General features: G+C 45.8%; 1 pseudogene; it reads left to right on the forward strand.

The window, feature by feature from the left end:
* Positions 1-2,940: 2,940 nt before the first annotated feature.
* LOC135507011 (FRAS1-related extracellular matrix protein 2-like) overlaps positions 2,941-27,420 on the forward strand; it is a 63,784-nt pseudogene continuing 39,304 nt past the window's right edge.

Consider the following 27,420-nt stretch of genomic DNA (forward strand, 5'->3'; position numbering starts at 1 on the left):
TGAGCTCAGGTGCATCCTGTTTCCATTGATCATCCTCGAGATGTTCCTACAACTTGATTAGAGTCCACCTGTGGTAAATTAAATTGCAAAAACCAAGCAATGAGGTAGAAGGAATTGTCCGTAGAGCTCCGAGACAGGATTGTGTCGAGGCACATATCTTGGAGAAGGGTACCAAAACATGTCTGCAGCTTTGAAGGTCCCCAAGAACACAGTGGCCATCATTCTTATACGGAAGAAGTTTGGAACCGATACTCTTCCTAGAGCTGGCCACCCGGCCAAACTGAGCAATCGGGGAGATGGCCTTGGTCAGGCAGGTGTCCAAGAACCCGATGGTCGCTCTTACAGAGCTCCAGAGTTCCTCTGTGGAGATGGGAGAACCTTCCAGAAGGACAACCATCTCTGCAGCACTATACCAATCAGGCCTTTATGATAGTGTGGCCAGGACATCCTCAGTAAAAGGCACATGACAGCCCTCTTGGACCTAATCTGGTCTGATGAAACCGAGATTGAACTCTTTGGCCTGAATGCCAAGTGTCAAATCTGGAGGAAATCTGTCTCCATCCCTACGGTGAAGCATGGTGGTGGCAGCATCATGCTGTAGGGATATTTATCAGCGGGAGCTACTGGGAGACTAGTCAAGATTGAGGGAAAGATGAATGGAGCAAAGTACAGAGGTCCTTGATAAAATAAAATAAAACCTGCTCCAGAGCGCTCAGGAACTCAGAATGGGGCGAAGGTTCACCTTCCAACAGGAAAACGACCCTAAGCACACAGACAAGACAACGCAGGAGTGACTTTGGGACAAGTCTCTGATTGTCCCTGAGTGGCCCAGCCAGGGCCCGAACTTGAACCCAATCAAACATCTCTGGAGAGACCTGAAAATAACTGTGCAGCGACGCTCCCCGTCCAACTTGACAGAGCTTGAGAGGATCTGCAGAGTAGAATGGAAAAACTCCGCAAATACAGGTGTGCCTATGCCCCACCTATGCCCCACCCCCAAGCTGACAAGGTAAAATCTGTCGTTCTGCCCCTGAGCAGGCAGTTAACCCACTGTTCCTAGGCCATCATTGAAAATAAGAATTTGTTCTTAACTGACTTGCCTAGTTAAATAAAGGTAAAATAATCAAATCAAATTCCCACTATTGTTATTTTACTGCTGCTCTATAATTACTTGTTACTTTTATTTCTTATTCTTATCTGTATTTTTTTTAAACTGCATTGTTGGTTAGGGGCTTACTGTAAGGTCATACCTGTTGTATTCGGCGCATGTGACATTTAATTTGATTGATTTGATTTGTAGCATCATACCCAAGAAGACTCGAGGCTGTAATCGCTGCCAAAGGTGCTTCAACATGTACTGAATAAAGGGTCTGAATACTTATGTAAATGTGATATTTACATTTCTTTATATATACATTTGCAAAAGCAATCTAAAACCCTGTTTTTGCTTTGTCATTATGGGGTGTTGTGTGTAAATTGAAGAGGGATAAAACAATGTAATGTGGAAAGTCTTTCTGAATGCGCTGTATAGGATGTCTTGGGAACAACACCTCAAGGTTTTCTTTGTGTCTAGGTTTTCCTTGTGCATATGTTGTTGAGTGTTTTCTGCTGCATTAAACATGAATGCTTTGTATGATGATATTCTAAACCTTATCAAATATCATCCATGCAGCGAAAAATAGAATAGAAGCTTGTTAACCCCAAGGTGTGAGGGGTTGTGGTATGATGATACACCAGGGCCCCTGAACACAGGAATAGAGTGGAGGGGAGGAAGAGGACATTACGTTACTGACCTTGGCTTTGGGGATTCTCTGGTAGCCTGTCTGTCAGGCCACCGTATGATAAGAGAGATGTCATGGTTCATTAGCATTGTACCTGGCCCTTCTGAAAGACCCCACTGTTCATGTGAAGCACAATGTGAAATTACCATGGCGATCGCTGATGATATAGCCTATCAGAGCACCGAGTTGACTTCAAAGTGTCTCCGGAACTAATGGGGCAGGTTACCTGCCTACCAATACCTCATAATATCTGACCATGAAAATACCCGGAGGAAAACTTTATGTATGTGATATTTTAAAACATCACATATTTAACTGATCATGTTAACGGACTAAATGGGATTTTTTGGGGGGTTTTCTATTTTGGTTGGAATGTAGTTCAATAACTGTAGTTCGTGTAACCTGCACCAGGTGACCCAATAGAGGGCACTATCGTCAGTGTTCCACAGTGTCATTGCCTTTCACTTCAAACGCTCCTGTTCAATGTTTGATCATGCTTAATACACAATGTAAGTGAACCTCTAAATCAGCACTGGTGTTTGAATCTGAAATATTTAAGGTAATACTCCACAAAATCCTCACATCCTCCTTAATCTGAGACTCATTCAAAATAAATATGCATTAATCAAACTGTGTCTTTATTTAAGGTATATTATCAATGTGTTTAGGCCAGGGGTTCTTAAACTTTTTCAGCTCGAGACACAAATGAGAAATTGATGTTCCTCCTGTGACCAAAATCGTCCTCCATCAACCCAAATTAAGAAGAAATAGTGTGTGATTATTTTCATAACCCTTCTCTCACATACATGCCCAGGGCCCACTTTGGGTCCCAACCCACATTAAAGCCAATTCTGCATGTGTTGTCTTGAAAACCTGGACACAGCATTTTTGGAGGTCTTCAACTGATGATTTAGGTTTCTTTTGGAGAGGGGGAGTTGTTTAGGTAGTTTGTTGGGGGGCAGAGGAGGATGCGGGGCTAAGACAGGGAAAGCTGGGGGGTATAGAGGAGGAGGGAAGGCTGGGAGGGGATAGGCAGGGGGAAGAGAGCGGGAGGGAGGGGATAGGCAGGGGGAAGAGAGTGGGGAGGGAGGGGATAGGCAAGGGGGGGGGGATAGGCAAGGGTACTGGAGGGGCTGTCCAATGTGCTTTCTTAAATTAGCTGTTGGGGGCAGGAGACATTCTCTCCGTGTTGTCAGAGGGAGGAGTCTGGGGGCGCTGTCACTGTCTCCTGCTTCAGTATTACCTGCACCATAAGATCAACTACACTTTTCCTGTGTGAGTGTGTGTGGACAGAGAGAGAGAGAAAGAGGGAGCAGAGAGAGAGAACAAGAGACCCAAGCTTCACCTTTTCAGCTGCCAGAGTGGAGTTTACTATTTCTCAGCTTTTTGCTTCTCAGGAGAGATTTGATTTGAAGGACATTTATTTCTGCTGAGTTATACAAAGTTGCAGGGCAACTGGCAGTGGACATGGCTGGTTGTCTGCAAAGGACAGGACTTTGTAAAGGGCAGGCACGTTTGTTGAGATGCCTCTTTGGCTTTTCACTCTTGTCTTTTGCTTTTCCTCTGTGGACGCGGAGCCCCACCAATTCGATTCGGCTTTCCTTTACCGTCAACGACAAGGACATCATGCTGACAGCATCATTGTGGCCAACAATGGCCTCCGTGTTCCCTTCGGGAAGTCTGTGTACCTGGACGCTGTCAATGACCTGGTGACTGAGGTGCAGCCCGGAGACCGCTGCTCCATCACGGTCCTGGAGAACGACCCACTGGCCCAAAAACCCGGAATGCTTAGCCCTAAGAAGTTCCCCTGTGCGTTTGGCGGTGATGAGGTGAAATACACTCATTTTGGTTCCCGGAGCCCCAGTAAAGACAGAGTGAAGCTGCAGCTACGCTACGACTCCCAGACGGACACGGTGGTCATCCCCTTCATGCTGGAGGTGGAGGTGGTCTTCCAGCAGCTGGAGGTCCTCACCAGGAACATGCCCCTGGCTGTGGACAAGCTCAACAGCAACAGCAACCCCATAGACAAAAAGGGCCTGGACTTTTCCTTTGAGGATGGTGTCACTCAGTGCAAGGTCGCCACGCTGGTCGGCGCCGGCGGTCTCCCCAGGTATGGCACCCTTTTAAATAATTCCACTAATGGCCAGATGATGGACTGTGATGAGTTTCTTAAGCAAGGCATTCGCTACAAGCACACATCCACCACCAACTCTCCTAACAGAGACTATATCCCCATGTTGGTAGAGCTGCAGGATAATGAGGGAAACACCATTATGCAGGAGCATTTCCAGATCATGGTTAGAATCAGAGAGGGTACAGAGAACACCCCTCCTAAGCCTAGTTTTGTTGCTATGATGATGATGGAGATTGATCAGTTTGTGATGACAGCTATCACCAGTGATATGTTGGCTGCCGAGGATGTTGAATCTGATCCAGACGACTTAATCTTTAACATTACTTCCCCCCTGGACCATCAGCAAGGCTACATCATCAGTACAGATGATCAGAACCTCCCCATCACCTCGTTCTACCAGAGAGACATTAAGGATTTGAAGATAGCCTATAAGCCTCCATCCGAGGATTCAGAAGTAGAGAGGATTTTCCAGCTCGAGTTTGAAATTGTAGATACAGAGGGCGCCGTCTCTGATACGTTTGCCTTTATGATTGTGGTGAAGCCTATGAATACTCTTGCTCCCGTGGCAACCAAGAACACAGGGCAGCTTTTGTTTGAGGGCCAGTCCAGAACTCTCTCCAGCTCTCACAACTTAGAGATCAGTGATGAAGATAACCTGGACAATGTGAAAATCACAGTGGTGGACGGCTTGAAGCACGGCGAGCTGACGGTGCTTGGCGCGCGCAGGAAATTCTTCACACCGGCCGATTTAGATGCCGGCATCGTGGTTTACCAGCACGACGGCAGCGACACCTACAGCGACAACATCATTTTTAGAATGACTGATGGCAGCAATGAGGTCGAGTTTTTGTTCCCTATCACTATAGCCCCCACTGACGATGAACCCCCTATTATCAATGCAAACACCGGCCTGGTGCTTTTCAAGAATGAAATCATGCAGATTTCCCCCTTCATTCTGAGCGCCACAGACATAGACTCAGAGGATTCTACCATTAAATTTACCCTTGAGGCCCCATACTCCACTGTAGGGGAGCTTATCCTCAGACAAGTGGAGCTTCCCTCTAACCCCTCTCTCTGGAAGTTCAGTGAGACAGATGAGATGTTTGAACAGGTGGTAACCGAATGTTTCCAGCAGGACATTCTAGATGGGAAGCTCTTCTACCGCCACATTGGGCCTCACAGCACCACCACTGTGATGGATCAGTTTGTGTTCCGCGTCCAAGATGACAATAACCCACCAAACCAGTCCGGTGAGCATACCTTCACCATTAAAATCCACCCGGTGGATGACCTCCCACCAGAGCTCTACCCAGGGACCACGCTTCACATGACAGTGCAAGAGTATGAGCTGACTCACTTCAAGAAGACGTTTTTGCGTTACACAGATTTGGACTCGGATGACAGGGATCTGAAATATACCGTCACCAAGTCCCCCACTGACACAGACGAGAACAACCCGGCCGCCCTGGGTGACATTGTTCTGACGGACAGTCCCGACTCTGTGATCAGTGAGTTCACACAGGCGCAGGTCAACCATCACAAAGTGGCCTACAAGCCCCCAGACCAGGAACTGGGCATCACTCCAAAAGTCCTTCAGTTCACATTCATTGTGGAGGATACTGCTGGGAATACAGTAGATGGACTATTCACTATTTTCTTACAGCCCGTTGACAACAAACCTCCCTTTATCACCAACACTGGTTTCACTTGCCAGGAGAGAAGCACGTACATCATCACTAAGAAGGAGCTCGATGCCACCGACCAGGACACAGAATATGAAAATATTCTATTCACTGTGACCCAGATTCCTCGCTATGGGCAGTTGCAGTATTTAGGGATTGATATGTCGAACAGTGAGACATTTGTCCTGGAGGACATCGAAAATGGCCATATTGCCTACATCCATGGCGGGGAGGAAAGCCTCAGTGACGTTATCAAGTGTGACGTCAGCGACGGCTTCCATGAGGTACCTATCATCATCAAGATCTCCATTAACCCAGTTGATGACAAGACCCCCACCATCATGCTCCCTGCTGGCCTTCTAGGGGCATCCATCGATGTCCTGGAGAACGGAGCAACTGAAATCACCAGCAACGTCATCCAGGGCCGTGATGAAGACACTGACGACCTCATGTTGACCTTCATCGTTGAGGAGCCCCCCAGGCTCGGTGAGATCCTGGTGAGCGGTGCCCGCGCCGAGAGGTTCACCCAACAGGACATCATCAACGGCGTGGTGATGTATGCCCACACTAGTGGTGAGATCGGCTCCTTCAAAGAGCATGACTCCTTCAACCTCACCATCTCCGACATGTCCGATGAATGGGTCGTCGGGGGCAACAAGGTCCAAGGAGTCCGGGTGCTCGTCACCATCCTGCCTGTCGACAGCATCCCACCCATTGTCAGCGTCGGGGAGCAGTTTGTGGTGATAGAAGGGGAGAAGAACGTCATTACTCTGGATCATGTTATGACTGAGGATATGGACACAGACAACAATGACATCCTGTGCACCGTTATTGTCCAATCAACATCCGGGTACGTGGAGAATATCTCCCCAGCTCCAGGTTCTGAGAAGTCCAGAGCAGGCACCGCCATCACCGCCTTCAGCTTCAAAGATGTCTTCCTCGGTCATATCTACTATGTCCAGAGCATCCACAAAGGTGTGGAGCCTGTGGAAGACAGGTTCACCTTCCGTTGCTCCGACGGCATCAACTTCTCTGATCGCCACTTTTTCCCCATCGTCATCATCCCTGCCAATGATGAGAAACCAGAGATCTTCATCCGTGAGTTTGTTGTGATGGAGGGCATGAGTCTGGTCATTGACACACCCATCCTGAATGCGGCCGATGCAGACATTCCAGGGGACAAACTGGAGTTTGAGATCATAAAGAACCCCAAGCATGGCAAGATAGTTCAGCAGCTTACAACGGGCACAGTCCCTGTTGTCAGGTTCTCCTTGGAACAGATCAATGAAGCCTCCAACATCATCTATGAACACGACGACTCAGAGACCAAAGAAGACAGCTTCGAAGTTAGGCTCACAGACGGGAAACACACAGTGGAGAAGAAGATTCTCATCATGGTGATTCCTGTCGATGACGAGACACCGAGAATGGCCATCAATGACGGACTGGAGGTTGAGATCGGAGAAACCAAAATAATTAACAACAGGGTCATGAAGGCTACTGATCTGGACTCGGAAGACAAAGAGCTCATCTACGTTGTGCGCTACGGCCCAAGCCAAGGCTATCTCCAGCGTATCACCAAGTTCGGACACGTTGTGGGTAACATCACCCTCGACATGAACTTCACTCAAGACGAAGTCGACAAAAACCTGATCCAGTATGTGCATACGGGCCAGGAGGGTGTACGTGACCTGCTTAAATTCGACGTTACCGACGGCATTAACCCCCTTATTGACCGATACTTCTACATCAATATCGGGAGCATCGACATGGTTTTCCCCGATGTCATCAACAAAGGCGTGACCCTAAAAGAAGGGGGCAAAGTGACTCTCACCACTGACCTGCTCAGCACCACTGACATCAACAGCCCGGATGAGTTCCTCAGCTTTAGCATCACACGTGCCCCTAGCAGAGGCCATCTTGAATGCACTGACCTCCCAGGTGTGCCCATCTCCACCTTCACTCAGCTGCAGCTGGCCGGCAACAAGATCTACTACATCCACACCTCAGACGATGAGATGAAGATGGATAGCTTTGAGTTCGAGGTGACGGACGGCTACAACCCGGTCTTCCGCACCTTCAGAGTGTCCATCACGGACGTGGACAACAAGAAACCTGTCCTGAGCGTCCACAAGCTGGTGTTAGGAGAGGGCGAAAACAAGCTCATCACCCCATTCGAGTTGACGGTGGAGGACCGTGACACCCCAGACAACCTGCTGCGCTTTGTGGTCACCCAGGTGCCGGTTCATGGCCAGTTGCTGTTCAACGGCACCCAGCCAATCAACACCTTCACCAAGCAGGACCTGAACGAGAACCTCATCACCTACAAGCACGATGGCACCGAGTCCAACGAGGATAGCTTCTCGTTCACCGTCACCGATGGCACACACAACGACTTCTACGTATTCCCTGATACTGTGTACGAGACACGTAAGCCTCAGATGATGACCATTCACATCAGCACTATTGACAATGGGGTCCCCCAGATTGTGGTCAACAAGGCTGCCCCGTCCCTAAGGGTTCTGCATAGCGGCCACCTTGGCTTCCTGATCACCAGCAAGGCCCTGAAGTCTGAGGATCGAGACAGTCCTCACAAAGTCCTCAAGTACTCCATGGCCGAGGCCCCACAGCACGGCTTCATCATGAACACCGCCCTGGGCAATGACAGCATCAAGGCCTTCACACAAGGTAAGACTAGCATTTAATATTACATATATACAAATTAAAAACACAATTGAGGAAAAAGTGAATGAACATTCACAAATGTACTTTTTTCCATTTTATTTTAAATTGATTGAAGTTCTGCACTTTGGGAAAATTATGTTTACAATATCAGTAAGACCAGTATTCACACTCCAGAATCAGTATTGTAATGCCTTTGTCTTTGACATAATCTAAAGTGATGCATGAGGGCTGTAAGTAACCTTCAGTAGAAAGTGGAGTAATCATCTCAGATGTTCTAAAGAATGTAGAGATTCTCCTCCTTACATTTACAATTCTCCCTTTCATGTCATCAGCTGATATCGACGAAATGAAGATTTGCTACGTGCTGCTTGATGGTAGCAACGCCACAAGTGATATCTTCTACTTCACAGTTGAGGATAAAGGTAAGACCCTCTTTTTTAATATTTGAACCTCATGCTCATTGACGTTGTCGTTTCCCGTTACTGCAGACTTATATCACATGGCCTGTAGGCATTCTTTTCGGCTTCAGCCTTCTTTTAAGATTGAATGTCTCTTTGAAATTGAATCTTCCTGCTCTCTGTCAATCTCAAAAGTGTTTGCATCACAAAGACTTAAACGCAGTTCGCCATGACTGACAGCTAGCACAGAGCCCCTTCTCTCTCCTCGCCCCACTGCTGAGGGTGGCAGGTTTAAAGAAGGTTTAAAGAAGGGATGGACGAGGTCAGTGGGGACATGGGTCGAACAGTGTCCCTGGGTGTGTTAGGAGTGAAAGGGATGGAACGCCCGGCAATTAAAAAAACTCTGAACTTTATTGTATCATGAACAATGGGGGTTTTCCTTTGTGGTTTTTGTCTTGGGTTTTCTTCAGTGTTTGAAGTGATAGCATGAAACCAAATTTGCCACCTCCAATGCCTCCAAGGTAATTCCAAGTATTCATCAAACCATATGTCCGTTTTTATGGAAGCCGATCCTAGATAAGTGAGAATAGCATGAGCCTTTGACCCTGTGTGTAGAGGAAACTACACATTTTGAAACAGCAGTTTTGTAAGGATCAAGGTGACTGTTAAGGTCATGACCTGCTTCATTGCTTCTCTAGGTTAGTGGAACAGAAACGTGTCGCTTCTCAGACACACGTAACTGTTTCATAGCGAAGTTAGCAAGTTTTGCATCACAATCCAAAATTCTCATGGAATCGTTTTAAGTGCTTCTATTTTTTGGATTCTATTTTCTGTTTGACTTGTCATCACCATCCGATATGGTCTTCTGCGCATTGCTGCCAGATCCATTCCTTACCTTCTCTAGGGATCCTTTGCCTGGGAGGCTTTGGATTTCAGTAGCTGTGTGTATTTATATTCCCCTGGAAATTAACTTTTGGTCCGATGTCATATTGGATTTCATAACTATCCACACAGGTTGCATTTCTATCGTGACAATCCTATTGGTGTTTTCAGTATACAGTAATTAATATGCATGATTATGATGTTAGTGTTTATATGACGTAGCTTTTCTATCGTATTGTCGGTAGATTTCAACTATTGGAGTAAAGCATGTATACCATAAAATATGTTTTTGGTATCAAAGTATATTCTACATATTCTACACATTTGTTGTATCACACACAGGCTGTAGAGTTTTGAAATTAATCAGTTGTTGGATATTCGTTTGCGCTTTGTTATGGTTCACTTCGTCCAAGGTACCATTGTGGACCTAGTTTATCTGCATCACGGATATATATAGCGAATGCAAAGCAAAGGAACAAAATATAGCAGGTGGGAATGGGGGCATGTGTTGCTATTTTAACATCAGCTGTAAATGCTTAACACATTCTGAGGTTTTGAAATGCATCCCTCCATGACACACTGTAAGAAAAGTTTGGGCTATATTTATGCTGGATTGTGGACTAGCTAGCTAGCACAATATCATCATCATCATCATCATCACCATGTTTGATGGCCACGGAGGGTTTAGGTGTCATGGCCTTTTGGTCAATTCCTCTTGTTGTTTTCACCAAGTTTAACCCCTCCTAAGTTAACCCTTTCATCTTCATGTTAGCAATCATGCCCAGTAATTAACTATCCTGTTAGGACAGAGAATTTACTGTGAGAACAGAGTGGGAGAAAGGTTGTTAACTAGCTTCTGAAGATATTGCACAACAAGGAATTATTTTCCTGTACTGTCCCGATCCACACATGCTGAAATACTGAGACTTATTTTCTTAATTATTGATATTTTTTAATGCATGTGTCTTCCCAAAGTTTCCATTTGTTTTGGATGGACACGTCCTCTTACTCTGCTAAAGCAGAACATGCTGAATTCCAGATGGCCATAAATGGCTGTCGCTCTCAGACCGTATAGCCTTAATGGATAATAGGGCTTTCTTTCTCAGGGCTGTCTGTAATTGAGGGTCTGGCTACAACAGGAAGGGGACACAAGGGCTTCAATTAGCTCCACAATCCCCTGTGTTTGTAGTGTAGTCTGTCCCACTATTCTGTTTGAGATTCCAGCCAGCACATCTGAACCAGGTGCAGGGTTGGCTCAATCCCTCTCTGCCATCTGTCTAATGTGACTTTGTTTCTGTCTGACTACGGTTAACATGTGCAGAGCACTGAGTCAGGGCTGATAGGACACACACCACACACACACACACACACACACACACACACACACACTGAGTAACATCAAATAAAGGCATGAAAAGGCAACAATTGCCTGAGTCTGTTACTGGCATGTAGGAACAAGTTGACACAGCATTCTGTTGGTCAGCGAATATGCACATAAAAGTTTAGTGTTTTCTTAATGTGTGTGACAAACACCACTGGACGTTCTAGATTCTATAGAATAAATGTCTGCAGCAGAAGTGACCATCAACAATACCTTAAAATTAATACTATTTACAAGTGTGCAAAATTCACATAGAAAATAGTCAAAATGGCTGCATTGTCTCCCTGTAGAGTTGTATTGCTGTACTGAAACAACATGCCATAAATAATGCGTTATGGGTAAGAAGAGAAAGAGCGAGGGGTCAGGGTATTTCCCCTGGGTGTTGGTCAGGAGTGGGTGTTGGCCGGCCCTAGCCTTTTGGGGGCCCACAGAGCACGCCCCCATTCTCATTGACGGGACTGCTGTGGAGCAGGTTGAGAGCTTCAAGTTCCTTGGTGTCCACATCACCAACAAACTAACATTGTCCAAGCACACCAAGACAGTCGTGAAGCAGACACGACAAAACCTATTCCCCCTCAGGAGCCTGAAAAGATTTGGTATGGGTCCTCAGATCCTCAAAAGGTTTTACAGCTGCACCATTGAGAGCATCCTGGTTGCATCACTGCCTGGTATGGCAACTGATCGGTCTCCGACCGCAAGGCACTACAGGGGGTAGTGCGAATGGCCCAGTACATCACTGGGGCCAAGCTTCCTGCCATCCAGGACCTCTATACCAGGTGGTGTCAGAGAAAGGCTCTAAAAATATACCAGCCACCCTAGTCATGGACTGTTCTCTCTGCTACCGCACGACAGCGGTACCGGAGCGCCAAGTCTAGGTCCAAGAGGCTTCTGAACAGCTTTTATCCCTAAGCCATAAGACTCCTGAACATCTAGTCAAATGGATACCCAGACTATTTACATTGCCCCCCACCCCCCTCTCCACACCACTGCCACTCTCTGTTGTCATCTATGCATCGTCACTTTAATAACTCTACCTACATGTACATACTACCTCAACTAACCAGTTGACTAACCACATTGACTCTGTACCAGCAACCCCCTGTATATATTGTTATTTTTTACTGCTGCTCTTTAATTACTTTTATCTCTGTATTTTTTGAAACTGCACTGTTGGTTAGGGGCTCGTAAGTAAGCATTTCACTGTAAGGTCTAAACCTGTTGTATTCAGCATATGTGATTAATAAAATGTTATTTGATTTGCTGAACTGTGTCACCCTGGCTACACTACAACAGCCCAGGCCTTCCTGGGGCAAGTGGGCACATCTGTTGATGGGGGTTCTGACAAGGAGAGCCAGGCAGGCTCAACTGGGTCCAGGCAGGCTGTACTGGGTCCAGGCAGGGTGGCGGTGGCTCTGGTCCTGGGTGTTTTGGAGGGAGAGACCAGAAGAGAGAGGGGGTTCAGCTGAGTCAGATACTGTGTGAAATGTGCCTTTTACTCTATGTGGTACCACACCTTTTACACTTTCTAGCTGCACACCAAAATGAATACGGAAGTGTCATTACTGAGTTGAATCCTTTCATCATTCAGATGAACATGTTTCCATTGAGGAAATAGTCCTGCAGATACATTGATAGTTGCAGCTGTCTTTAACCTTTTACTGCAGTGGGCTAAAGTTGCGGCTGTCTTTAACCTTTTAGGGTCATACAGAGTGATTCTTGGTAGTCTTAAACAAATCTACTTTGAAACAAAAGTATACACCTCACACACATGGTTATGGGCTTAAAAAAAGAAGACATCTGTACCATGTCAGATATAGAGTTGAAATGTGGTGTGGGGGGGTTAGTGATGACTTCCCAGTGTCTCTGCACTGTTCAAGGAAGGGGTCAGCAGTTGCCACACTGCGGGAAGTCTTGTCTCTTGAAATGGACAGTGGCCACATTCCAAGTCCTGATAGCATATGCTGTCCTTTTTCTGTCAGGACCCCAGAGGGAGGCCCTGCGGAGTGCCTGTTTAACTTTTCACCCTTCGGGGAGATCCGATGGATGGAGGAATGTGTAAATCATCAGTCAGCCCTGAGGAGTAGCAATTAAAACATGTAAATGCATTTTGGAAATGGTTGTTTAGAAACAATACGCAGACTGACTGAATCATAAGTGACAAACTCAGACAGGTTCCCTTCATTCAAGCCTTAATGTATTATTTGATGAGGGAATACCTTACCCCTTGAGGCCCATAAGGACCCAACCAGCCCACTGGTTCTGTTCTGAGGGGCGATTATAAGGTACTCTGATGGATAAAGTGAGCTGAAGTATAGACCTACTCCCTCATCTCCAGGCATATGTAGAGATGTCCTCTTTGTTGAGTGATGGACTCAAGGAGGAGTTGTTAGAACAGGTTAGAACAGTTAGGGTTAGGGGGACGGGGTATTATTACCATCACTACACAGATAACTGATTATTGATCTAGTGTCAGCCCTCCGTCCCTTCACCTAATCCTCCTGAAAGACACAGCAAAGTCCTGACCTGGAATGGAGGGAATTCTGCCTCGCTCAAAATGGCCACCTTTGAATGTTTCCTCAACACTGTTTTTGTTATTGTTGGCTATCCCTGTGTGATAATAGGTTTATGACAAGGTGCTTGGATGAAAGGCAGTGTCATTCTATCATAAAAGGCCAGATGTATTTTTCAATTTCCATATAGCTTCTTCAAAGGAAACTAGTCTAACGGCACAACTATTATTAGCCTCTGAGCTCTATCCCAATAATGAATAAGTTCAGTGTGTCAGTTGGGGTTACTCCTCTTCTGTCATCCATACAATCAGCACAACAATATGATCCAATCAGTACAACAATGCATTACAATCAGCACAACAATGCAATACAATCAGCACAACAATGCAATACAATCAGCACAACAATGCAATACAATCAGCACAACAATACGATCCAATCAGCGCAACAATGCAATACAATCAGCACAACAATGCAATACATTCAGCACAACAATGCAATACATTCAGCACAACAATGCAATGCAATCAGCACAACAATACGATCCAATCAGCACAACAATGCAAGGCAATCAGCACAAAAATACGATAACAATTTACACACTGAACTGAGTCTTAAACTCATCCAGGTAGTTGGATAGATATGGGAAGTCTACATCAGATTTTTTTAAGAGCCCACATTAAGAAAATGATAGGCTAGTGAGTAGATAGTGAATATTAGCTTCCAGGCAAACTCTGCCAAGGTTAATACGTTATGCAAGAGGAGGTTGTGCCGTTTTAGGTTTCATAGCAATAGCAATGATACAAATGTACATATATAGTCATGCTAATTGGTTGTATTTTGAAAATACCCTCCCTGAGATGAATCATTCTCGGTTTTATAATCTGATAGCTTTTGATATTAGACCAGTGGCAGAGGTAACAGTGTTATTCGATCATTCCTGGGAACAAGGAATGTGCTTCCTGCCTTCAAGACTCCCGTCTCCTGCCACACACACAGACATACCTGGAAGTGAAGTGGGAACCCTAGTAGACAGGTGTATGGGACTGGGAGATTTCCAGGACCGGCAGTATCCCCTTTCATAGTCCCCCACAGACCCCACTCACAACCCCCAGAGATCAAAGCCAATACTCAGATAGGAACGTTTGACTGCATCACAGCCCCTGCTCTGTTCCAGAGGGGTAGAATGGCACATTCTAGGAGGGGAATAGGCTTTTTTAGAGAGAGAGAGAGAGACAGACAGAGAACGACAGAGAGAGCATGTATGATGTTCCATAGTTGTTCCCATGCTAAAACATTTGTTTCCAGAAGGGCTAGTGCACAGCATATAACAGTACTGTAGGTTTGTGTGCTGTCGAGGCAGTGAGAGACAGTGAATGAGGCTTGAGTGGGTCGCGGCCATTTTACACAGCAGGCACCATGACTTCCTAAGTGTGTGTTCGGATCCAACCTGTCAGCCATGTCAACAGCCGGCCAACGATTTACTGTCCCCTGGTGCCAGTTGAAGGTCTACCTACATGTATACTGTGACTGTGAGGCGGAGGCTTCTCCCTCTCCCTCTCCCTCTCCTTGCCTCCTGATACGGGGCAGATAGATTTATTGGGGTTGGGAGAGTGTTGGTGTTATGATGTCTGGCCCCTAGAGGTTATTCATGTCTGCATCCATATGGCAAAGCTGTCTGCTGCTCCCCATACTTTCTTTTAAAACTGTCTTTATATTCTATACTTTAAATTATATTCTACTCTCTTGCTGTCTGTTTAAAGACGTGTCACTTGCACACTTGTACTTCAGAGTGTAAATGGCAAATTTCAGAAGCATTTTTCAAACCTCAAATACACTACATGTTTTAAATGTCCTGCATCGCAGAAAGGTTCTCCTGCAACAGGGGGATCAAATTAAGATCCCACATCTGTATGTCTTCCACTTAAGCTATAATGTCAGTATCTATCCTCTCCTTCACTTATATTGACATTTTAGTCATTTAGCAGATGCACCTTTCCTTTCCTCTGTGAGATTCTGTGAGGATTCACTAAAAATCCTGACACCACTTAGTCGTTTCATTGAGCTCAGTTGGTAGAGCATGGCTCTTGCAATGCCAGGATAATGGGTTCGATTCCCGGGATCACCCACACGTTAAATGTATGCAAGCATGAGTGTAAGTAGCTTTGGATAAGTGTCTGCTAAATGGCATATAGACTGAGTGTGCAAAACATTAGGAACACCGTTCTATTATTGAGTTGCACCCCTTTTGCCCTCAGAACAGGGTTCCACAAGGATACTGGCCCATGCTGACTCTAATGCTTCCCACAGTTGGCTGGATGTCCTCCCGGTGGTGGACCATTTCTTGATACAGACGGGAAACTGTTGAGCTTGAAAAACCCAGCAGCGTTGCAGTTCTTGACCCACTCAAACCAGTACCCTACTCAAAGGCACTTAAACATTTTGTCTTGCCCATTCACCCTCTGTATGGCACACATACACAATCCATGTCTCAATTGTCTCAAGGCTTAAAAATCCTTCTTTAACCGGTCTCCTCCCCTTCATCTACACTGATTAGAAGTGGCTTTAACAAGTGACATCAATAATGGATCATAGCTTTCACCTGGATTCACCTGGTCAATCTATGTCATGGAAAAAGCAGATGTTCTTATTGTTTTGTACACTCAGTTTTGTGTATATACATGATTAAATTATTCATTTTGGCAGTTGCCATGGACAGTTAGGTTAGTTTTCTCCAAAATGATGCAATAAGTGCCAGTGGCACCATTGGGGGTTACCCAGTCTCTCTGTCAACTTGTGATGTGCGGCACGCTGCCTTTCCGGCCCAGATCAGGTCACTGTTCTGGAGTCAGTGTTATTTTACAGTACACGGCAGTGGCCAATAGGATCTATTAATATGCCTGGCTCCTCCAATCCAAAATCCCAACCATGGGATCTTCGGAATGCCCCAGAGGAAACTAAGTTGAGCACTCTGGCATTTGAGAATTCACTTTCTGTACTGTAGCGCCAACCTTAAAAAAAGAGAAAGCTGTTGTAATTGAATAAATTGTATAGAAATTCTGATCGTACACCTCAATATAATGACTAAATTAATGGACCACATGTGAAATCTATATTCACACAGGTGTTGTTGATGGTTTTGGCTATAGGGACTGTAATAATAAGGGCCATAGGTAGCCGAGCGGTTAGAGTGTTGGGCTAGTAACCCTAAGGTCGCTGGTTTGAATTCCTGAGCTGACAAGGTGAAAAATCTAGCGATGTGCCCTTGTGCAAGGTACCTAACCCTTATTTGCTCCAGGGGCACCGTACTACCCTGACCCTGTAAAGCAACCACAGGAAGTTGGGGCACTTTAAATGGGGAGGACGGGCTCATAGTAATGGCTGTAACGGAATAAATGGAATGGTATCTAACTCATCAAACAAATGGTTTCCATGTGTTTGATCCCATTCCAGCGATTAATATGAGCCGTCCTCCCCTCACCAGCCACCAGCCTCCCTTCACTGCACCTATCCGGTGTATGTGACAATAAAACATTATTATTATTTTTGTATATATGTGGTTGTTTTGCCTACTTTAGTTGATTGCAAATCACTGATTGCTAAATTACTAAAATGTAAATTTCTGCAAGTTTATTCCTGGGCCATGTTGCAGAGTGCAGAGTGCAATGTGACCCAGTATAAATAAAAAGAGGAATGAGGAAATGTAATAATCATGGTCCTCATTCCTGTCACTCAGCGGGGATATACTTACATGGGCGCCACTTTCTGTTGCTCACCCTTGCATCATTCTCTTGGCTGTCAAAACCTCATTCTGACCAATGATATCCCCCCCTCCTCTTGAGTCCCACCCACCATCCTAAGTATATCTATGTATGGCTATGAATACTGTAGAAATGTAAATAGGACCTGATGACCTGATGAAGAAGGTGGAAAGAAAGGACACTGGGGGGGTTTTCTGTAGGGCTGCTGGTTGCTTTAGGGATGGATTGCTGACCATGGTCAAGTTTGAAGATGATTAAAACAACGGTATCTAATATTCCATAACTCTTTGCAACAATGGGACCTAGTTAGCGACAGTGCCTTGCGAAAGTATTCGGCCCCCTTGAACTTTGCGACCTTTTGCCACATTTCAGGCTTCAAACATAAAGATATAAAACTGTATTTATTTGTGAAGAATCAACAACAAGTGGGACACAATCATGAAGTGGAACGACATTTATTGGATATTTCAAACTTTTTTAACAAATCAAAAACTGAAAAATTGGGCGTGCAAAATTATTCAGCCACCTTAAGTTAATACTTTGTAGCGCCACCTTTTGCTGCGATTACAGCTGTAAGTCGCTTGGGGTATGTCTCTATCAGTTTTGCACATCGAGAGACTGAAATTTTTTCCCATTCCTCCTTGCAAAACAGCTCTAGCTCAGTGAGGTTGGATGGAGAGCATTTGTGAACAGCAGTTTTCAGTTCTTTCCACAGATTCTCGATTGGATTCAGGTCTGGACTTTGACTTGGCCATTCTAACACCTGGATATGTTTATTTTTGAACCATTCCATTGTAGATTTTGCTTTATGTTTTGGATCATTGTCTTGTTGGAAGACAAATCTCCGTCCCAGTCTCAGGTCTTTTGCAGACTCCATCAGGTTTTCTTCCAGAATGGTCCTGTATTTGGCTCCATCCATCTTCCCATCAATTTTAACCATCTTCCCTGTCCCTGCTGAAGAAAAGCAGGCCCAAACCATGATGCTGCCACCACCATGTTTGACAGTGGGGATGGTGTGGTCAGGGTGATGAGCTGTGTTGCTTTTACGCCAAACATAACGTTTTGCATTGTTGCCAAAAAGTTCAATTTTGGTTTCATCTGACCAGAGCACCTTCTTCCACATGTTTGGTGTGTCTCCCAGGTGGCTTGTGGCAAACTTTAAACAACACTTTTTATGGATATCTTTAAGAAATGGCTTTCTTCTTGCCACTCTTCCATAAAGGCCAGATTTGTGCAATATACGACTGATTGTTGTCCTATGGACAGAGTCTCCCACCTCAGCTGTAGATCTCTGCAGTTCATCCAGAGTGATCATGGGCCTCTTGGCTGCATCTTTGATCAGTCTTCTCCTTGTATGAGCTGAAAGTTTAGAGGGACGGCCAGGTCTTGGTAGATTTGCAGTGGTCTGATACTCCTTCCATTTCAATATTATCACTTGCACAGTGCTCCTTGGGATGTTTAAAGTTTGGGAAATATTTTTGTATCCAAATCCGGCTTTAAACTTCTTCACAACAGTATCTCGGACCTGCCTGGTGTGTTCCTTGTTCTTCATGATGCTCTCTGCGCTTTTAACGGACCACTGAGACTATCACAGTGCAGGTGCATTTATACGGAGACTTGATCACACACAGGTGGATTGTATTTATCATCATTAGTCATTTAGGTCAACATTGGATCATTCAGAGATCCTCACTGAACTTCTGGAGAGAGTTTGCTGCACTGAAAGTAAAGGTGCTGAATAATTTTGCACGCCCAATTTTTCAGTTTTTGATTTGTTAAAAAAGTTTGAAATATCCAATAAATGTCATTCCACTTCATGATTGTGTCCCACTTGTTGTTGATTCTTCACAAAAAAATACAGTTTTATATCTTTATGTTTGAAGCCTGAAATGCAGCAAAAGGTCGCAAAGTTCAAGGGGGCCGAATACTTTCGCAAGGCACTGTAAGTGTGCTGGTAGTTAGCAATGGCAGACAGGCTCATTGTACTGGCTGGAATGGAATAATGGAACGGTATCCAACACATGAAACATATGGAAACCACGTTTGACTTCGTTCCATTTATGCCACTTTAGCCATTACAATGAGTCCATCCTCTTATAGCTCCCACCACCAGCCTCCTCTGATGTACAATCAAACATGTTTGGAATCGGAATGAACCTAACTGATGTCTCCGTTATATCCTTAGTCATCGAGGCTCACAGGAGACCATCTTGAGAATCTTGGCAAACCTCCTGACAGGTCATTAAAATGACAGTGGTAAATTAATTTGACCTGTTAGCCACTAAAGTTACATGTTGTTGGAGCATAGGGAGGCAAGCTAGCTAGCTACCGTGTGAGTTAGTTATCCAAAGATGGATGCACCGTAGGGAGCCCCATACTTGGAAAACATCCAGTCTTCTCACTCAGGTCTAAGAACATGAAAAATGTCCAGGGGCCAACACTTAGCAGTGGCTGTGATATACTGGCCGTGCTTACTGCTTACTCAAACGATTAGCCCAGCATTAATAAATCACTCTTAGGACACATTTATTAAGAGCCTGAAACAGGGGCGTTTTATAATGCCGTCTTCTATAAAACGTTTCATCTGATGGTGAGAACTATTATTATTGTCAGTTTGAAACGCAAAAGAAATGTGAGCTGGGAGTGTGGTCGATATGTTAGTTGTAAAGATTGTAATAAATTAATTCGTAAATCAGTTAGAGACATCAGAACCCCTCCATTTTGGTCTATTCCTGTAACTTTATGAAAGTCCCAGCAGAGACACCTGGTTCAGAGGGAATGTGGCCATTACTTAGCCTTACATACTCTATCCACGTTATTGCTCTCATAAATACCAAGGAAGGCGTCCCTCTCCTCTTCTGCAAGACGCCTCAGTTCATTTAAATAGGGAGAAGCGCTGAGCACTAATCAGTCTATATATCATTTGAAATGGAGTTTTATACAAACACTGGAAGGCTACCACTTAGTTTCACTTTAGGTTTATCTGAATCAGTGGTATTGATGTGACCTTCTCTAATGGAAAGCAGAAAGTGTATAGTGTGCTTGACAACACACCACTGGATCCGTGTCTGGTGTGGTTGGATTCCATGCCACGTCTGGACACGGTATCTGACAGGATTCACAAAAGGAGCAAGAAGAGGATCCCCTCCTCTGAGTTTGAGAAATGAAAGCAGGCAGGCAGGGAGGGAGGCAGAGAGACATGCCAGAGCAGTGGGCTGTGGGCCACCCAGACAGTGGCCTGCTGTCCCTTGTTCATCCTGGAGGGACAAAGCCAACATAGGGACAGAGAGATGGGGTGGGAGGGCACAGCTGTCACTCAGCTTTTTTTTCCGGAACCTGAAGTTCTGGCAGGAGTTCTCTGAGACACAGAGCGAGAGAGAGAGAATGGCTGACTGGAGTGTCACACTGGCCGGATCTGAAGCCCCCTATCTCACGGTCATGTCTATCGCTCTGATCATGTCCACCTGGGGGATGGAATGTGATATTAGTGTAATTGATTATACACAGACAGCTCAGATTGTAATGATATCACTGTGTCATTTTAAAGGGTATGTTTGTGTGCTTGTATCATCATTGTAACAGGTGCTGATTTGTTTTTGAGGCCTGCCTGCCAGCCAACTCTCTTGGACGACACACATAATATATGGATGATGACGACATTGCCTTTGTCATGGTCGTCATAGAGTTTTCAAAGGCTCAGATATCACACAGCCAGGGCTTTGAGGTCCCCTCCACTGGCTGTGCATCTATGTATAACATGATGTATGTATAGCGTCACAGCGATGTCATGGTGTCACAACGTATCTCTATCAGGTCTGGGAAATGGAGACATGTTTAGGGAAGACTTTTCCTCAGCTCTTTTTTCCAATTGACTCCCATCCGCCCCCCCCCCCGGTCGGAAATCCAACTCTGTTCTTTTAACAGGCGCCAGGTCAGGTGGTAAATGCTAGATGTCCTTAAATCTCATCTGTCCTACTTTATCGGCCTGTTGATTTAGGTTATTCTGAGGATTTCAACTCAAATGAACTCCAAGACCTTATTATCACCCTGATAATTGAGTGACAATTGAGAAATAACAGCAGCTGATCAATTCAATTAAATATGGTCATTAGCGCTCATATTAATTAATTTCCCCAGTGCAGAATAGTCTGCTTCTAATTCTTACATGTCAATTGACTCCTTCGTTTTCAATATTATTTTACTTACATAGTCTCATCATCTACAGTATTTCACCAGACAAACTACACCATGTTAGAAATCGAAGGTATTTCTATGCAATACTCAAGACAAAATGGCATTATTATATGTCTTGAGGGTAACAGTGTCAGAGCTGAAACCAGAAGCTGTCAGATTGCCAGTCCAGAACGATAGTCTTTTTGTTGCTGACTATGTTCATATGATAATCTTATCTATCTGACACACAATACAGGCTCACTAAGCTCAATATCAGCTCTGTGTAAACTGGGCAGCCTGCCTAGGAACACGTTCCTTTCTGTACAGAAACACTCCTTCAGATTCTGTGGGTTTGAGGAGATGTGAGCAGAAATGTACAGGTTTGATAAATCAAGTTTCTTCCTTGATAAGTGATTATTATACGTACTTTACGTGATGGACTGAGGTGTGACTAATGTGCCATGTAGCATTTTGTTTATGTGCACTGTACGTTATAGGTACAAGTGACGGACGAAAGTCAACAGTCACTGCACTTCCCTTTTACATTGCAAAGATGCTCAAGAAGTGTTTTGATATTTCCACTCAGGCTAAATGAAAATACACTTAATCAAACACTCAAATCTTATTTTGAAGTTAACTGGCTCATCTTGTCTATCAATTGGCCACATGCACACTCATCAAGCGTGGTGGAATTTGGAGCAGGCAAAGACAAACATGATGAATGCTTCCTGTATTTTTAGCCGGAGCTGTCAGAAACATGAGCATGGTCAAGGATAGACACCGTTCAGTGCTAGGGGCTCCTATGTCAAACTGGGACTCCATGGCTACTATACTATAGCATTGGGGGATGGCTGGGGTGGGAGGGTGGCGGGTTCTAGTGTGTGTGTGTGTGTGTGTGTGTGTGTGCGTGTGATTTACATGAACAAGTGAAACAAGTGAAACGATCCAATTTAATCAATCCCCTGGAAAAATCCACTAGTTGGTATCAGTTCAATTCAATCCACCGTCATTGACATCCAGGCTTGGCGGAGTGTGGTTTTGTCCCTGGCCCTGTTGTGTCTCGGTTATGGCCCGGCGTGCCATGTTGACATGTGGGTTTGAGGAAGTGGCCCCATCTCCTCCCTCCAGTGTTTTCATTCTCCCCAGTCACATAGCAGAACGCCCACAGCTCCTTTCTCCCTCAGCCAGGCAAAACCAGCCCCAATGCAGGCTCATTGTATGAATGAACCAGATGCTCCATGCTCTTGTCCTCCATAAAGCCTAGTGAGAGTTTATTTCTTTAGTTAGCCTCCTCTCACAGGCTATCTGTCACCCCTCAGAGGATTGGTTCTGCTTCCTTTCCTTAGTGTTCTGTTATGTAGGGGTTCATATCCAAAGGGTCTTTTCTCCGCATTGATCTACCAAATCCTCGACTCTGGTGCTGCAACCATCATGCTACAAGAGTGCGATAATAATGATATGAATAACACATAATAATACATTGAATTTAGAGCACCTTTCAAAAACCCTAAGGACACAACAGGGTTAATAATATCAAGGGTATTTACTTCTTGACACGGACCTAACCAAATCCACCACCGTATGTTTGCAACCACTATGCTACTAGGCTAACACTAGCACTCCTCTGCTAGAGGGAGATCAATGGTTAATATCACACAGTCTTTTCTCAGTCTACCTACCAAATCCTCAACTAAGGTGCTACAACCATAGAAATAGAGTGATATTCTGATGACCACGACCACCATGGCGCTACACTAAAGGAAGTGAAGGGTTAATATGAAAGGGTCTTATCTTGACATTGACCTACTTCCTCCATGGCTGCTCAGAGTTAGACTCAGGGGTCAGGTTAATAACAGGCTAATAAGGGCGTTCTGCCACTGTGACCAGCGGTGCGAAACCGACCAACACCTCTCTAACCTCCGCGGCTCTCTGAACCCACTAAGCTCTGGCCAATCAGACAAGGTCAAGGGTCCTCCTAGGGCCTGTCAGAGAGGGGATAAGCCAAGGCGTTTGGACGTTTGGCCGCAGTTATTAAAAAGAAGCCTGGGATTAAGATTTAAGCATTAAGAAAGTTACCGGCTAAGTAAGTAACTCCGTCTGTCCAGAGTGGCCAATGTCAAGCGGCGAGTGGAATACTTTCTTTTGAAGGATAAAGGAGTCATGAGATAGTATGGATTAAGGGCCGAGCAAGCAACGTATAGTCAATGGTGATCAGTGCCAGGTGACTACGAGCTTCAGACCTGGGTACAAATACTGTTTGATATCTTATTTAATACCCTAAAAAAAGGGGGGGGCTGTACTTTTGGGACTATTATATTGGTCCCATTGCATCAGGTAAGCTTAATAGAGACCAGGCAACATATTTGAAATGATGAAATGATTTAGAATAGTATTTGAACCCAGGTCTGGTTCATATGTGTGTTTTATGGCACCTGTTCTCTTCATGGGGCCTAATGAGGTAGATATACTTCAAGCTGAGAAAAATGACCTAGATATGAAGTCTTAATCGCTTGAAATCTGAGGTATTATAGAGGGTCCTGTCCAGGTGCAAATCTCAAGTCAGAGGTTTCCGTGTGCATAGTGCACAGACTCAAACATTGTAAGAACTAATTAGTTAATCTTTCTGTTTTTCACCAGAACAAATGTGAGCTACATTCACAATACTAGGGTTTAACACCAAGGGGTAAAAGGTCTATTTTAAGCCTATAGACATGAAGTTACCCTTGTCTTTCAGAGGTGCTGCTGGTGCTTAAAGGGATACCGCTGGTGCTTAAAGGGATACCGCTGGTGCTTAAAGGGATACCGCTGGTGCTTAAAGGGATACCGCTGGTGCTTAAAGGGATACCGCTGGTGCTTAAAGGGATAGGGCTGATGCTTAAAGGGATACCGCTGGTGCTTAAAGGGATACCGCTGGTGCTTAAAGGGATAGGGCTGATGCTTAAAGGGATACCGTTGGTGCTTAAAGGGATCCCGCGGGTGCTTAAAGGGATACCACTGGTGCTTAAAGGGATAGGGCTGATGCTTAAAGGGATACCGCTGGTGCTTAAAGGGATACCGCTGGTGCTTAAAGGGATAGGGCTGATGCTTAAAGGGATACCGCTGGTGCTTAAAGGGATACCGCCGGTGCTTAAAGGGATAGGGCTGATGCTTAAAGGGATACCGCCGGTGCTTAAAGGGATAGGGCTGATGCTTAAAGGGATACCGCTGGTGCTTAAAGGGATACCGCCGGTGCATAAAGGGATAGGGCTGATGCTTAAAGAGATACCGCTGGTGCTTAAAGGGATAGGGCTGATGCTTAAAGGGGTAGGGCTGATGCTTAAAGAGATACCGCTGGTGCTTAAACGGATACCGCCGGTGCTTAAAGGGATACCGGGTGCTTAAAGGGATACCGCCAGTGCTTAAAGGGATACCGCCGGGGCTTAAAGGGATACCGCCGGTGCTTAAAGGGATACCGCTGGTGCTTAAAGGGATAGGGCTGATGCTTAAAGGGATACCGCTGGTGCTTAAAGGGATACCGCTGTTGCTTAAAGGGTTAGGGCTGATGCTTAAAGGGGTAGGGCTGATGCTAAAAGAGATACCGCTGGTGCTTAAACGGATACCGCCGGTGCTTAAAGGGATACCGCCGGTGCTTAAAGGGATACCGCTGTTGCTTAAAGGGTTAGGGCTGATGCTTAAAGGGGTAGGGCTGATGCTTAAAGAGATACCGCTGGTGCTTAAACGGACACCGCCGGTGCTTAAAGGGATACCGCCGGTGCTTAAAGGGATACCGCCAGTGCTTAAAGGGATACCGCCGGTGCTTAAAGGGATACCGCCGGTGCTTAAAGAGATACCGCCGGTGCTTAAAGGGATACCGCTGGTGCTTAAAGGGATAGGGCTGATGCTTAAAGGGATACCGCTGGTGCTTAAAGGGATACCGCTGTTGCTTAAAGGGATAGGGCTGGTGCTTAAAGGGATACCGCCGGTGCTTAAAGGGATACCGCTGGTGCTTAAAGTGATACCGCTGGTGCTTAAAGGTATAGGGCTGGTGCTTAAAGGGATACCGCTGGTGCTTAAAGGGATACCGCTGGTGCTTAAAGGGATACCGCTGGTGCTTAAAGGGATAGGGCTGGTGCTTAAAGGGATACCGCCGGTGCTTAAACGGATACCGCGGTGCTTAAGGGATACCGCCGGTGCTTAAAGGGATACCGCCAGTGCTTAAAGGGATACCGCCGGTGCTTAAAGGGATACCGCCGGTGCTTGAAGAGATACCGCCGGTGCTTAAAGGATACTGCTGGTGCTTAAAGGGATACCGCTGGTGCTTAAAGGGATAGGGCTGATGCTTAAAGGATACCGCTGGTGCTTAAAGGGATACCGCTGTTTCTTAAAGGGATAGGGCTGGTGCTTAAAGGGATACCGCCGGTGCTTAAAGGATACCGCTGGTGCTTAAAGGATACCGCTGGTGCTTAAAGGATACCGCTGGTGCTTAAAGGGATAGGGCTGGTGCTTAAAGGGATAGGGCTGGTGCTTAAAGGGATACCTCCGGTGCTTAAACGGATACCGCCGGTGCTTAAAGGGATACCGCCGGTGCTTAAAGGGATACCGCCAGTGCTTAAAGGGATACCGCCGGTGCTTAAAAGGATACCGCCGGTGCTTAAAGAGATACCGCCGGTGCTTAAAGGGATACCGCTGGTGCTTAAAGGGATACCGCTGGTGCTTAAAGGGTTAGGGCTGATGCTTAAAGGGGTAGGGCTGATGCTTAAAGAGATACCGCTGGTGCTTAAACGGATACCGCCGGTGCTTAAAGGGATACCGCCGGTGCTTAAAGGGATACCGGCAGTGCTTAAAGGGATACCGCCGGTGCTTAAAGGGATACCGCCGGTGCTTAAAGGGATACCGCTGGTGCTTAAAGGGATACCGCTGGTGCTTAAAGGGATAGGGCTGATGCTTAAAGGGATACTGCTGGTGCTTAAAGGGATACCGCTGTTGCTTAAAGGGATAGGGCTGGTGCTTAAAGGGATACCGCCGGTGCTTAAAGGGATACCGCTGGTGCTTAAAGTGACACCGCTGGTGCTTAAAGGTATAGGGCTGGTGCTTAAAGGGATACCGCTGGTGCTTAAAGGGATACCGCTGGTGCTTAAAGGGATACCGCTGGTGCTTAAAGGGATAGGGCTGATGCTTAAAGGGATAGGGCTGATGCTTAAAGGGATACCGCTGGTGCTTAAAGGGATACCGCTGGTGCTTAAAGGGATAGGGCTGATGCTTAAAGGGATACCGCTGGTGCTTAAAGGGATACCGCCGGTGCTTAAAGGGATAGGGCTGATGCTTAAAGGGATACCGCCGGTGCTTAAAGGGATAGGGCTGATGCTTAAAGGGATACTGCTGGTGCTTAAAGGGATAGGGCTGATGCTTAAAGGGATACCGCTGGTGCTTAAAGGGATACCGCTGGTGCTTAAAGGGATAGGGCTGATGCTTAAAGGGATACCGCTGGTGCTTAAAGGGATACCGCCGGTGCTTAAAGGGATACCGCTGGTGCTTAAAGGGATAGGGCTGATGCTTAAAGGGATACCGCTGGTGCTTCAAGGGATACCGCCGGTGCTTAAAGGGATAGGGCTGATGCTTAAAGGGATACCGCCGGTGCTTAAAGGGATAGGGCTGATGCTTAAAGGGATACCGCTGGTGCTTAAAGGGATACCGCCGGTGCATAAAGGGATAGGGCTGGTGCTTAAAGGGATACCGCTGGTGCTTAAAGGGATAGGGCTGATGCTTAAAGGGATACCGCTGGTGCTTAAAGGGATACCGCTGTTGCTTAAAGGGATAGGGCTGGTGCTTAAAGGGATACCGCCGGTGCTTAAAGGGATACCGCTGGTGCTTAAAGGGATACCGCTGGTGCTTAAAGGGATACCGCTGGTGCTTAAAGGGATAGGGCTGGTGCTTAAAGGGATAGGGCTGGTGCTTAAAGGATACCTCCGGTGCTTAAACGGATACCGCCGGTGCTTAAAGGGATACCGCCGGTGCTTAAAGGGATACCGCCAGTGCTTAAAGGGATACCGCCGG

Source organism: Oncorhynchus masou, chromosome 20 (assembly GCF_036934945.1).
Source record: "Oncorhynchus masou masou isolate Uvic2021 chromosome 20, UVic_Omas_1.1, whole genome shotgun sequence".
Lineage (NCBI taxonomy): Eukaryota > Metazoa > Chordata > Actinopteri > Salmoniformes > Salmonidae > Oncorhynchus > Oncorhynchus masou.